This window comes from Candoia aspera, chromosome 9 (genome assembly GCF_035149785.1).
Source record: "Candoia aspera isolate rCanAsp1 chromosome 9, rCanAsp1.hap2, whole genome shotgun sequence".
NCBI classification, from domain to species: domain Eukaryota; kingdom Metazoa; phylum Chordata; class Lepidosauria; order Squamata; family Boidae; genus Candoia; species Candoia aspera.
The window spans coordinates 8,549,511-8,561,416 of NC_086161.1; positions in this window are offsets into that span (position 1 = coordinate 8,549,511).

Genomic DNA, 11,906 nt, shown 5'->3' on the forward strand with positions numbered 1-11,906 from the left:
AACAATATAGAGGTAGAGGTAGATTGAGCAAATGATTGGACCAAGTCACCCCATGAGTTTCAGCAGTGGCTGAAGATGGACTTAAATCTGGGTTTCATGAATGTCAATTAAACAGCTTTAGCATTATGCTACGCTGGCTCTATGGACAGCATGAAGGTATGGCAGCTGGGAGGAAGACAGAGCCCACCAATTGGAGTGAAGCAAGAGTTCATTTCCCTCTTGGATCTAGCAAAGTTTGCAGTTCATTTTGAAAACAGCTCACAGACATTGCTGGCAGTTTGCCCGTGTTGACTACAATACTATTGCTTTGAAGCTCTTACGGTTTCTATACTTGGGACAAGGTCTCTTGTTTTGCAAGTTTTATTTCTCATCATATCAGAAAGTAGAAACAAGAGACACATGGCCACGTTGAAACTGATCTGTGCAATCTAATTACACTAATGCCTCGCAATTGTACAACTTCCTATGAGTTAGAAATAATCTCTTTATCATTTTGGAGGCAGGAATAAATTAAGCTCATTCTCAATGTAAGTGGAGATATACTGTATATTTGTAAACTGCTGATATGACATGGGAAAGTTATGAATCTCAGCACACAAAATTAACAGTACAGAAGAGAGGGTTGGTAACAACCTAAACATGGATGTACCATGTGAATAAATACTTGATGCGATGGCAAAAGAAAAGTTCGTTTCTAGTGAAGGATTTATTATTAGTCCAAGGATGTAGACTTCTGGGCTGGTTTTCCTATTGTTTATCTTAGGCCTGATCTGTACAACCTGCGATACCACAAGTCAAGTGCTCTCACCTCTGTCCAAACGTGTTCTCATGTCCTTTCAGGCAGCCAAGCCCTCAAAGCAACTCAATAGTGGTGGGGCTTTATGGTTGACTTAGATTTCTAGATGGTTAAGAAGCAGTACTGACTTTGCCTAGGTACACCACAACCAAGATGGCCTAACAAGGCCAAACAAACTCACTGAGCTGCAAGGAATTGTATCATCCTCCTTTTCAAAGCATATTCTACCCTTCTGTTGCATTGTTCATTTTGATGGAGAACTAATGTACTTTCAATGGAAATAAAGCCCCAGAGCATGGGTGAAAGGGTGGGCAACCTTTAGCTTCCAGATATTGCCAGTATCCATCACCTACCCTAATTTTCTTACTGTTTTGAAGGGTGAGATTCAAAACACAGATATTTACATGCTTAATAACAGGCCAGACTTTCCAATAGGAGGAATGGAAGAAAGTGGGTGCTTCCACATACATGTGCAGCTGAATGTGAATATATTAGTAGGCAAACATATGAGAATAATGTACTGAGGAGGCATTGCCCTAACAAAGGGTGTCTGTGTGACAGGGGGGCTGCTGTTCTAAGCCAAGGCCTCCTTTACTTTCCAATGATCATACAATCTTTGAAGCTTAGTCTGCATGATTCTCTATGAATCACAGAGACACCTGCCAAGTGCTAGCTTTTCATGAGGAATCTATTCATAGTAGTGTAGGAACAGGTGATACTCAGAGGAACTTAAATGACTTTGACAGTCTGCTACCAGTCCTGCCTGTGACAAGGAGCCCAAAGAGACCTACCAAACCATCAGCCATCAAACTCCATCACCAGTTTCTAGAAATGCAACTTACTTGGCAAATTTGCAACAGGAGCAGGCTATATCAGCTTTGCAGTTATACAGATAAAAAAATCATTCTGTAACAAACTACTCAGTCTTCTCTAACAGCACTAAGGTGCGGTGGATATGTCTCCTGTTGGAAGCTATATCTCAATACTTCTAGAGGTAAATGGGTTGAGGAAGCTTGCTCTAACCACATCACAGTGCCTTACTTGCTTGCATGGGCACTTCCAGATGGATCACTTCTAGCTGCTACCAAGCAGAGTACCACACCAGATAGCTGTGTTATCTTTCCTGCTTAATAATTGTTTGGGAAAAGGAAAAAAAGGGTAAGAAAAGTGATGGGAAAACACAGAAGAGGTATAGGTGAAGAATGTTGGCATCCAGATCTTCAGTACAATTTCTCAAATGAGGACAGATAATTGCACAAGAGAAGTCTTGAGTGGATACCTCATTTCTCTCCTCCTGCATGGCACAAGGCTAAAATATGAAATGTACCACCATAAGATTTGGTGGCAGTCACCAATGAAGGCAAGATGCATATAGGAAGTACAAGGCTACTGAAGACTACTAGTTATGAAGTCCATGGGCTACTGGCATGTTTTAAGCAATATTCCTTTGGTGGAATAGCCTTTGTGAATTTCATGTAACATCTGGTTGGTCCATCTAAGCCAGTGTTTCTCAACCTTGGGAACTTTAAGATGTGTGCCTCAACTCCCAGAATTCCACAGCCAGCCATGGGAGTTGAAGTCCACGCATCTTAAAGTTCCCAAGGTTGAGAAACACTAATCTAAGCTCTCAGAGTATAGGAACAGAAAGAAAAGGAAGAATGGCAAAGGATGAAAGCAAGAACTTAAAGTTGTATGAGCACTTTATGGGATCCTGGGAAAAGGATGAGCTTCCAGGTGTTGCAGGCAGGTGCTACATTTGCGGTCTTGTGTACTCTAAAGCATTTGCTGGAGATCAAATCTAAAGTCCTGTACAGCCCTGGCTGGAAGTGTAAGGATAAGTGCTACACATCCATCCCATGTTCTTCCTGATACTTCAGACTTCTCAACTATTTTAGATAATTCACTAGATCCTTGCTGAATTTCCCTCTGGTTAAACCTCTTCCGGGAGCCACCTGATACTAGGTTGCATTGCCTGCTAAAAGTTTCACACTACTTTGCACTCTGGATCCTGCTGTTCTCAGCCATTAGCTCAGTCTTTAAGTCTTCCCCCAGTAGATGTTCTCTTAATGGAAGGCTTACTTCTTCTCAGCTCTGTTCTAACAAATAGTAAAGTATCACCAGCTGACCTCTGACTATTTCATTTTTTAAAATGTCAATTTGAAACCTCTCTTCATTATTTTCCTTGTCTCACTCTCTCCATGATCTTTCAGAGAAGGAATGTTCATTATTAGAGAGGGAGGGAGGGTGGGAGAGAGAAAAGGAATTAAATTAACCCTGTGAATAATTAGGAAACCAATAACACATGGAGATATAAAGACTCTGATTTGAGCTCCGGTGCCATTGGTTAAGCCGGGGAGCTTCTGCTGCATAACTCTGGGCTGACCCTCTCAGCATTGCGTTCAACAACTGTCTAAGCTCCCTCTTTCTAAGGAGCACCCTTAATTTCTTAGTTCAGCCCCAGTCCCCAACTAACTTCTTGATATTGTAGAATAGGCAAAAAATGGCTATGTTTTCTAAACTGCAAAGGTGCAGTGTTAATAAAATAAAAGATTTTCAAGATACGTGAGTGCATGAAAGCTTTTGTGGGTGCAGAAGCAGACTTATCAGTTCCTTAGTCCATGCATATTGCAGAAAGTTGGCACAGATGGAAACACTGGGGAGGTCTTTGCTATAGTGACTTTCAGTTTCTCTTGAATTTATAACCTAATGTTTAGGTAAAGGTAAAGGTTTCCCTTGACGTAAAGTCCAGTCGTGTCCGACTCTAGGGGGCGCTGCTCATCTCCGTTTCTAAGCCTTGGAGCCGGCGTTGTCATAGACACTTCCGGGTCATGTGGCCAGCATGACTCACGGAACGCCGTTACCTTCCCGCCGAAGCGGTACCAATTAATCTACTCACATTTGCATGTTTTCGAACTGCTTGGTGTGCAGGAGCTGGGACGAGCAACGGGAGCTCACCCCGCCGCGCGGTTTCGAACCGCCGACCTTCCGATCGGCAGCTCAGCGGTTTAACCCGCAGCGCCACCGCGTCCCAACCTAATGTTTACCCGGACATTAAACTTCATAAAATTCCATCTCTCTTGAGTATGCAAAGGATCATTGTTTTAAAGCTTTGAAAACAGCCAAGTTGTATAAAAAAGCATTTTAGATCTCAGATGAAGAAGGTTAGCTGCCCATCAGCTAGTCAATGGATTGGTGCAATTTTTTTTTAAAAAAGTGTGGGTATGTGTCTCTCTCTCACACATACCCACACGCCCCATGATATTCAGAACTGCTGTTTATAACTGTGGATCTCTGAACATTTAATTTATGTCTCTACCAAGCCAACCAACTGTAGCAGGCAGCTCTAGAAAACAGGCAGACATGAGAGGAAAACAAGAATCAATTGCAAGGACAATTCTGCTTAACCCTGCATATATTTTTCCCCTGTAGTTTAAGAGAAAGGGGTATGGAAAGACATGCAGATGAACTGCTGGAGAGAGACAATCACTCCCAAGGAAAAGGACAGAAGCAGAGGAAAAGATGAGAGGAAGGCTTCTTCTGGTGTTCAATAAGCATCTTTTCCTGGAAAAATGGATTTCCTAGCTGCCCTTGAGAGCACTGAGTTGCTAAGCAACCACTATCCATTCTCTCTTGAATTCTCTGACTGGGAGGCCTACCTCCTTGAGGTCGAAATCTCACCACAGCCGATTTAATTCTCATGCACACGCACACTTGTTTTCACATACACTCAAATGCACACAACTAAATGTTTTCGGCCAGTAGCTCCAGAGTGATTTCTAAAGGTGACCCACACACAAAAGCAAGAAGATTTGGGCAGATCTATCACAAATCTACCTGTGTAATGTTTAGTAGCACATATAGCATCTGATAGTATAGGGCATCAGATTGGGAAAACCTGCTTTTTGCTCATAACTTTTGTCCTGCAAAGTAGCATTAAACCATGGTTTAACTACAGCAGTTTATTGAAGAATCAGCAATGCGTCTGCATGGACAATATAAAAAGAATACAGCCTCAAAAACAGCTGTTGGGTTGGTTTTCTGGATTTATTTTCTTATGTGCTTTAGACAGTTCCTTTATCAAAGAGAACAACAAACAAACATAATTTACAGGGTACATGTTCTTTAAATGCCCTTATGATTTTAGTAATCCTGTACAAAGATTAAGGATATTCTATTCTATTCTATTCTATTCTATTCTATTCTATTCTATTCTATTCTATTCTATTCTATTCTATTCTATTCTATTCTATTTGTACGGTTAACAGTGTGATGTGTGCTAAGTCAGAAAAAAGACATTTATACCATGATGGAATATTTGTTGAATATTTTTAAAAAGTGGCAATCCCATTATTATTTAAGTAATAAAACTGCGTATATCTGAACAAGCATTGACCATACTCTGGTTGATGAGCCAGGAAATCTGCATTTCTCCTGGTCTATCCTATCCCTTGATACCACACACAGCCCAAATTAAAACATTTCAAAGGACATCCTATGCTTTCATATCCAGCTGACTCCCCTGCCCCAATTTATTAAAATGGGGAGTGACAAGTTTTCATACTGAGAGACAGGCAGCAAAATTGTTGCCTAAAAATCCAGCAGACAGATGCATTAATTCCAGTAATCCTTTCCCGTGGTTTAGGAGACGCCACCCAGATTTATTAATTAAACCCAGTTATCTGATGGCTACTGTGAATTAAGCATTTCCTTGTAATGGTTGTAATGAAGGCTCATTCATTAGTAAATGTTTCCATTACATTTCAGTGAGAGGCAGATCCCAAATGTATAAATGAGTTAGGGAGTGAGTAAAAACCTTGACCTCACTATGAATCAGGAGGTCTCTGCTGTGAACCTCAGCTTTTCCATACATCCACTTAATTTCTCCCAGTTGGTTCTGTTGTGCAAAATGGGGATAGTAACACCAGTTAATTGCAAACTCTTGTTCTAGGGCCTAAATAAGATCATTCCAAATAGTTTAAGCCTGACCAAAATTATAATAAAATCACATTATTATTACTATTGTCAAATCACAAATGGTGGGTTCACATATGATGTTAATCCATAAGGTAGTTTAATTTGCCTTTGTGTGTTGTACAAACCCTTCCACTCTGCTTTGCAATCCATGGTTTATGGCTTAGCACAATTCAGTAAATGATGGGCAACCACATCCTGTCTTCCAAGGGCACATGAGGACTAGTTTGTTTATCCCTAAGGTCTACAACTCTGCAGATTTTTCAGGCATTGTTACAAAAGTGTTTGAATGAATCAAAAAGGGTATCAGGAAAAAGTTTCGTTTCATTTCATTTCATTTCATTTCATTTCATTTCATTTCATTTCATTCATTAATTCATTCATTCGACTGCCCATGTCAAATGTATGACTCTGGGTGGCTAACAATAAATAAAAACAAGATAAAAACATCACAACAAAATCATATGGTATATGATTAAACATAAATGTATTAAATGATTTTGTTTTATTGTGATTCAGAGTTACTTACAAAACAGAGCCACAAAGCAGCCATTTTGCTCTGAACCTGAAGGGAAATAAAAGTGGTTTTCATTCATCAGAACACCAGTATGGTATTTGCATTTGTTAGGTTATTTATATATGGATGTTTTTAAATTGTTAATTTTACTGTAAACTGCCCAGGGTCCCCCTGTTTGGGGGGAGATGGGCGGTGATAGAAATTTAAATAAATACATACATACATACATACATACATAAATTTGGTTCATTATTGAATTCATACCATATATAGAGTGGTATACATAACAAGATCAAACCTAGGGGAATATAATCTAGGAAAGCCATTAAGAGCTGCCCAAATCCTGCTTCTCCTAGCCAAACAGAGGGATCCCCTCCTCCCCTCTCCTCCCCTCCTCAGTTCCTTCCTTGCTCCATCATTTGTTTTCCATTTCTTGCCCAGCACAAAGACCAGTGTGGCAGGTAGACCCAGCTCTCCTCCCTCAGGCAGGGCTGTCTTTCTAGTTCTTTGTCCCTGGCCAAGACCTGTTTCCCTGCTGCCCCTACCCGGAGGATCCAGCTCCCCCTCAGAATCAATGGCTGACAGGGAGCACAAGAGCGGGTGGGTTTCCTGGAGCTGACACTGCTTGGCCCAAGAGGCCGCAGTGGCCTCCCTATGTGGCCTGGTCAATGTTGTTGTTGGAAGGTCCACCAGGTTTGCCTGAGGCAAGCAACCAGACTGCCACCATTAGACTGTTCTTTCTGGAGCCTGTCCTGTGACCCAGCCTGCACACCTACCCCGTGCTCAGCTTTATATGGCTTTGCTGGGCAGCATCCTCAGTAAATGCAAAGGGCTTTTGTGAGCTGCAGAAACTTACCTCCTCCTCCATGGAACATGTAACTTAGGCTGCTGTGTTGTTGCTCTACTCCATCTCTCTGCATCCTTAGTTCTTCCCAAAGTTTCATATGCCAGAGAAGCAGATTATTTTACACACAATGTATAATTGCATGTAGGAGGGAGTGAGGGAGGGGATATATATTACATGCAATATATAATATTTTAAATATTTTATAGGCTTTTCTTTGGTTTGCAGAGGAGGATCAAAGTTGTTGAAGGTCTGGCCAACGCAAAGCAATCCTTGGGGGATTTGCACCAAACTAATTTCTTATGGAGATTGGAAAGCTACTTTATAAAAAAAATTGTGTTGATGCATGCTTTGTCTCATCTAAGAATATTACCGTTTTTAAGTGGGATGCCATTAAATTTTAATTATCTTAAAAGCAGATTTGCAGGGCCTAGCAACATACTAAGCTTGGAGAACCTTACCCTAGTACTGAGACTAACAATGGTATTGAATGTCAGGAATGAACCCCAAATGTCATTTCAATTCTATGCAGAATTGTATAAACCAAGATGTGATCTAACCATGGTTTGTAAAATAAGCCACACTGGTTGGGATTCTGAAACACGCTAAGCTGTAAATCATGGTTTCCAATGACTGGGTTGACACAACACGCTAAGCACCACCTTTAAAAAGCAGCTGATGAGACAGTAGATGGTCCACATTCAGTTCAGACTCTTTTCTGTAGCCCTGGAGATTGGTTTTATCTGCTGTGGACTGATATAAATAAGCATCTTTATTTAAGTATTATGGGCATGCAAACCTCTCAAGATACAATTTGAATTTGCAATTAGGCTGAAATTGTTGCCTGGGTTTGAATTTGCAATTCAATTTCAAGAGGCAAGTCAAATCTTTGATTCAAAGTTTAAATCCGTTCAAATAGTCCTACAAAAGTGAACTTCTGTATGTGCCAAAGCCACCCAAGGCTGCCCGGTTTGATTCTATTTGAAGATTATTTTTCAAATTGATGAAGCCACTGATTCACCTTGAAATCAAAGCTTTGAATCAGAGTTTCACAGGACAATATAACATATAACACTTGCCAACTCACAATGCTTGTGAGCGCAACTGGAATTGCCATGTTCACTGATACACACATACACATTCATGTGAAAGTGGAAAGCTCCATTACAGATATATGTGCATTTCTGTGCAAATAGCTGTTCCAGATACCCTCCGCAACTGAAGACAGAGTCATGGCTCCCTCTGCTGATTCAATGGTTAAATAGCACTAATGTGTTCTGAAAACAATTGTCATTGAAACAGTAATCTACAAAAAGAACAACTCCATACAGTCAAGTTCAGTCTCATTTCTGTTTAAGTAACATTAATTTCATTGAGTTGGAAGGGGTTCATAAAATTCAAACAAGAATATTGTTTTCCTCGGCCAGAAACACAATGCATCCAGCCTCAATTTTTTATATGTATAATTTTTATTGAAGATTTTTACATAGATAAAAGATAAACATAAAAATATATAAAGAAAAGTTAGAAAAAAGAAATAAGTCAAAAGAAAAAGTGCAGAAAGCAATTAGAGAAAGAAAAGAAGATAATTAAAGAAGCGACTTCTGGTCTTCTTTATAGCAGTTACCAACAAACTTATGATCCCTCCTCCCACTAAGATTACATTACAGAAATTCCTTCTATCCCATATTCAACCCTTTTCTCAATTAGCACATCCAGAAATCACCATTTCACTTTTTTCCATTTTCAGCAAAAAGTCCATAGAAGGTTGCCAGTCTTTTATAACAGTGCTTTTTGTTTTATCCCTGACCAGTCAGGCCAGTTTTGTCATTTCTGCTGCCATCTTTACAATCCATTCCTCCATTGCAGGTATTTCAGTGTTTCTTCATTGTTGTGTAGTCTTGCTGCACATCCAGCCTTAATTCCATGTATAGAAGCCAACAGAATCACCACCAGTTTGTTGTGAGCTGCCCAGTCACTTAGATGAGATGGGTGGCCATGCAAATCAAAATTATACTATACTATACTTTATTATTATGGTCACAGACCAGAATTACAAACAAAAAAGAAAAAAAAGAATACATTGAGATACGTTGAAATTCATTAAAAACACATTAAATGAAATGAACAAAACATGATAATCTATTTAAAAATTGATAGAATTGTCAATGGGCAGTCAAGGTCTGCCTAATTTGCAGACAGTATAGCAAAATTTAGCTACATTCAGGGAAACTAAATCATTCTGATCAGATAGCAACAACTGAAGATAAAAGAGAATTTCCTGGATATTTTATCAAATGAGGAGTTATTAAATGGGTTCGGGAATCCTTATAGAAATACAGAATAGCAGGACATGTACTATAGTTTCAATAGCCCCTTGTCCACAGGGGCACAATCTCAACTCATATGGGACTTTTTTGTAGCGGCCAATCAAAATTATAATAATAACAACAACTGCATAAATCGGCAGAGGTGGTCCCAATGGTTATCAGCACACTGGGTGCCTTACCAAAAAGCCTTAGATGACACTTAGAAAATCTGTCCATTGATAAAATTTCCATCTGCCAATTACAAAAGGCCACACTCCTTGGATCCGCACATATATTATGTGATACATTATGACAACCTAGGTTCTTGGAAAAAACTCGATGAGAATGTAGGCCAACACCAGCTATATAATAACAACCAAATCTACTCAAATCCTCTGGTCTTCAGTAGCCCTCTGATCCAGCCATCCACTGGGAGAAAAGAAAAATCAGCACTCCACCCAGCACAGAACACACAGAAGAGAGACAAATTACGTTTCTTCCATGCCTTCATAAGTTGAAGCACCTTATAGAGGCAAATTGTCGTTCTGCACCCTTCAAGTACAGTTAAGTTCTTTCTCAGAAATGCTGCATCCTGTGAAATAGATTTCAAACCACCAGGTGGCAATATAACAATGGAAGAATTTTGGGAGCCTGGAAAGTGGTTGAATTGTTGGCCAATAACAGAACTGGGAAGGCAATGGCAAACCACCCCGCTATAGTCTGCCACGAAAATGTGGTGAAAGTGGCGTCCCTCCAAAGGGTCAGACATGACTCGGTGCTTGCACAGGGGACCTTCCACATTTCAGCAGAACGATGAGTCCTCAAAGACAGCTAAGAAGCTGCTACACTGAGTTGCTGAAGTCAAAATGTCCTCCAGGCTACTTCACAAGATTTCTCAGAACATCTAGGAGGGAAGCAGGAAGCCGGATTGTTTGCATAGTTCTGCCTATGCAACTCTTGCTTCTTTGGAATCCAAGCCAAGTCACACTGTTTTGATACTCTGCGGTGTCTCCAAGGAGTCTAAGGCACCATCCCTGGTTCACTCTGCAAATATCTTCTGAGCTATCTTGTGAGGTCGGGACAGGGCAAGCGATGACTTCTGGCCCAAGGTTATCCAACAGAGTTCAAGGGTGAATGTGAGATGAGATGATGAAGAGATGAGATGAGATGCCACTGGAAACATGTTCATTTGCTCTACGCAGAGCAAAAACGCAGTTCCACCCCTGCGTCTTGGCCAATCAAACGTGAGCTCTTATCTTTCCTGAATTGTCAGTAACACAGGTAAAAAGGGACTTTGCCAGCTTGTGTGCGTATTTCAGTTGAACAAGAGTGCAGGGAAAATCTGCAGAATGTGTTGGGTGCAAAGTTTGGCTTCTTGAGCCACTGAGCTTTTAGAGTTTTTGTTTTGTCTTTAAGGGCATTTCCAATCATTTCATATGTGAAAATGTGTGAACCAAGCCTGTTCACATTTCAGAAACTAAGATGGTAGATGATGTGGTTTCCAGTCAGAGATAGGATTTGAATGTTCTGCATTCACCTTTCCTCTTCCAAAGGCAAACAAAATTGCAGCAGAATTTTGCACAATTATTACTATTATTATCATAATGCATTTCTTATATATATATATATATATATATATATATATATATATATTGCATTATTGCTATTGTTTACAAAATAAAATAAAACATGCAGGTATGGTTCATCAGCAGGCCTTGGAGAAGATATGATGAGAACGTTACAATTCATTTTTAAAAAGTACTGGGGACAATGGGGAGAAAGCAATGGAGGAAAGGTTGCCAGAGATTACAAAATTATTCTCATCCTTCAGCTATTCTCAGGTACATAGAAAATTCCTGTTCTCCCATACTGGACCTTTCAGATGGTAAGCAGGCAACTGAAATCTGAACCACTGGAGCAGTGTTTCCCAACCTGGGCAACTTTAAGGTGTGTGGACTTCAATTCCCAGAACTCTTAGCAATGACCATGCTGGCTGGGAATTCTGGGAATTGAAGTCCACATATCTTCAAGTTGGGATATGAGGTTGGGAAACACTGCAGTGGAACATGGAAAGAATCTGTAGATGGGATGTTGAGGGTGTTGGATTAAAATGATGCAAGCTCAGATTCTTACTTGGCAGCTTGATTCACACAACCTGCTGAGTCATCATGTGGTTTGGTTGGTTTTGGCTTAGTGTCTTCTGTGATCTAGTTAGCTGAGGTTGACTAAACAGGGCATGGTTAAGCAAAGCACAACTTAGCACAGTGTATGAACTCAGTCAGCTTATAAGCTTTATCTACCAGCCTAGCCTATCTCAAGGATGCAGGAGACACAAGACAATGCATGCCACCTTGAACATCTTGGAGGAAAGCTGGGATAGATGTGTTGACCTCTTATTACATGTACTGGCATGCCAACTAGCAACCCAGATTTAGAATCTGCCACCAATTTGCAAGGGCTGGATATCTC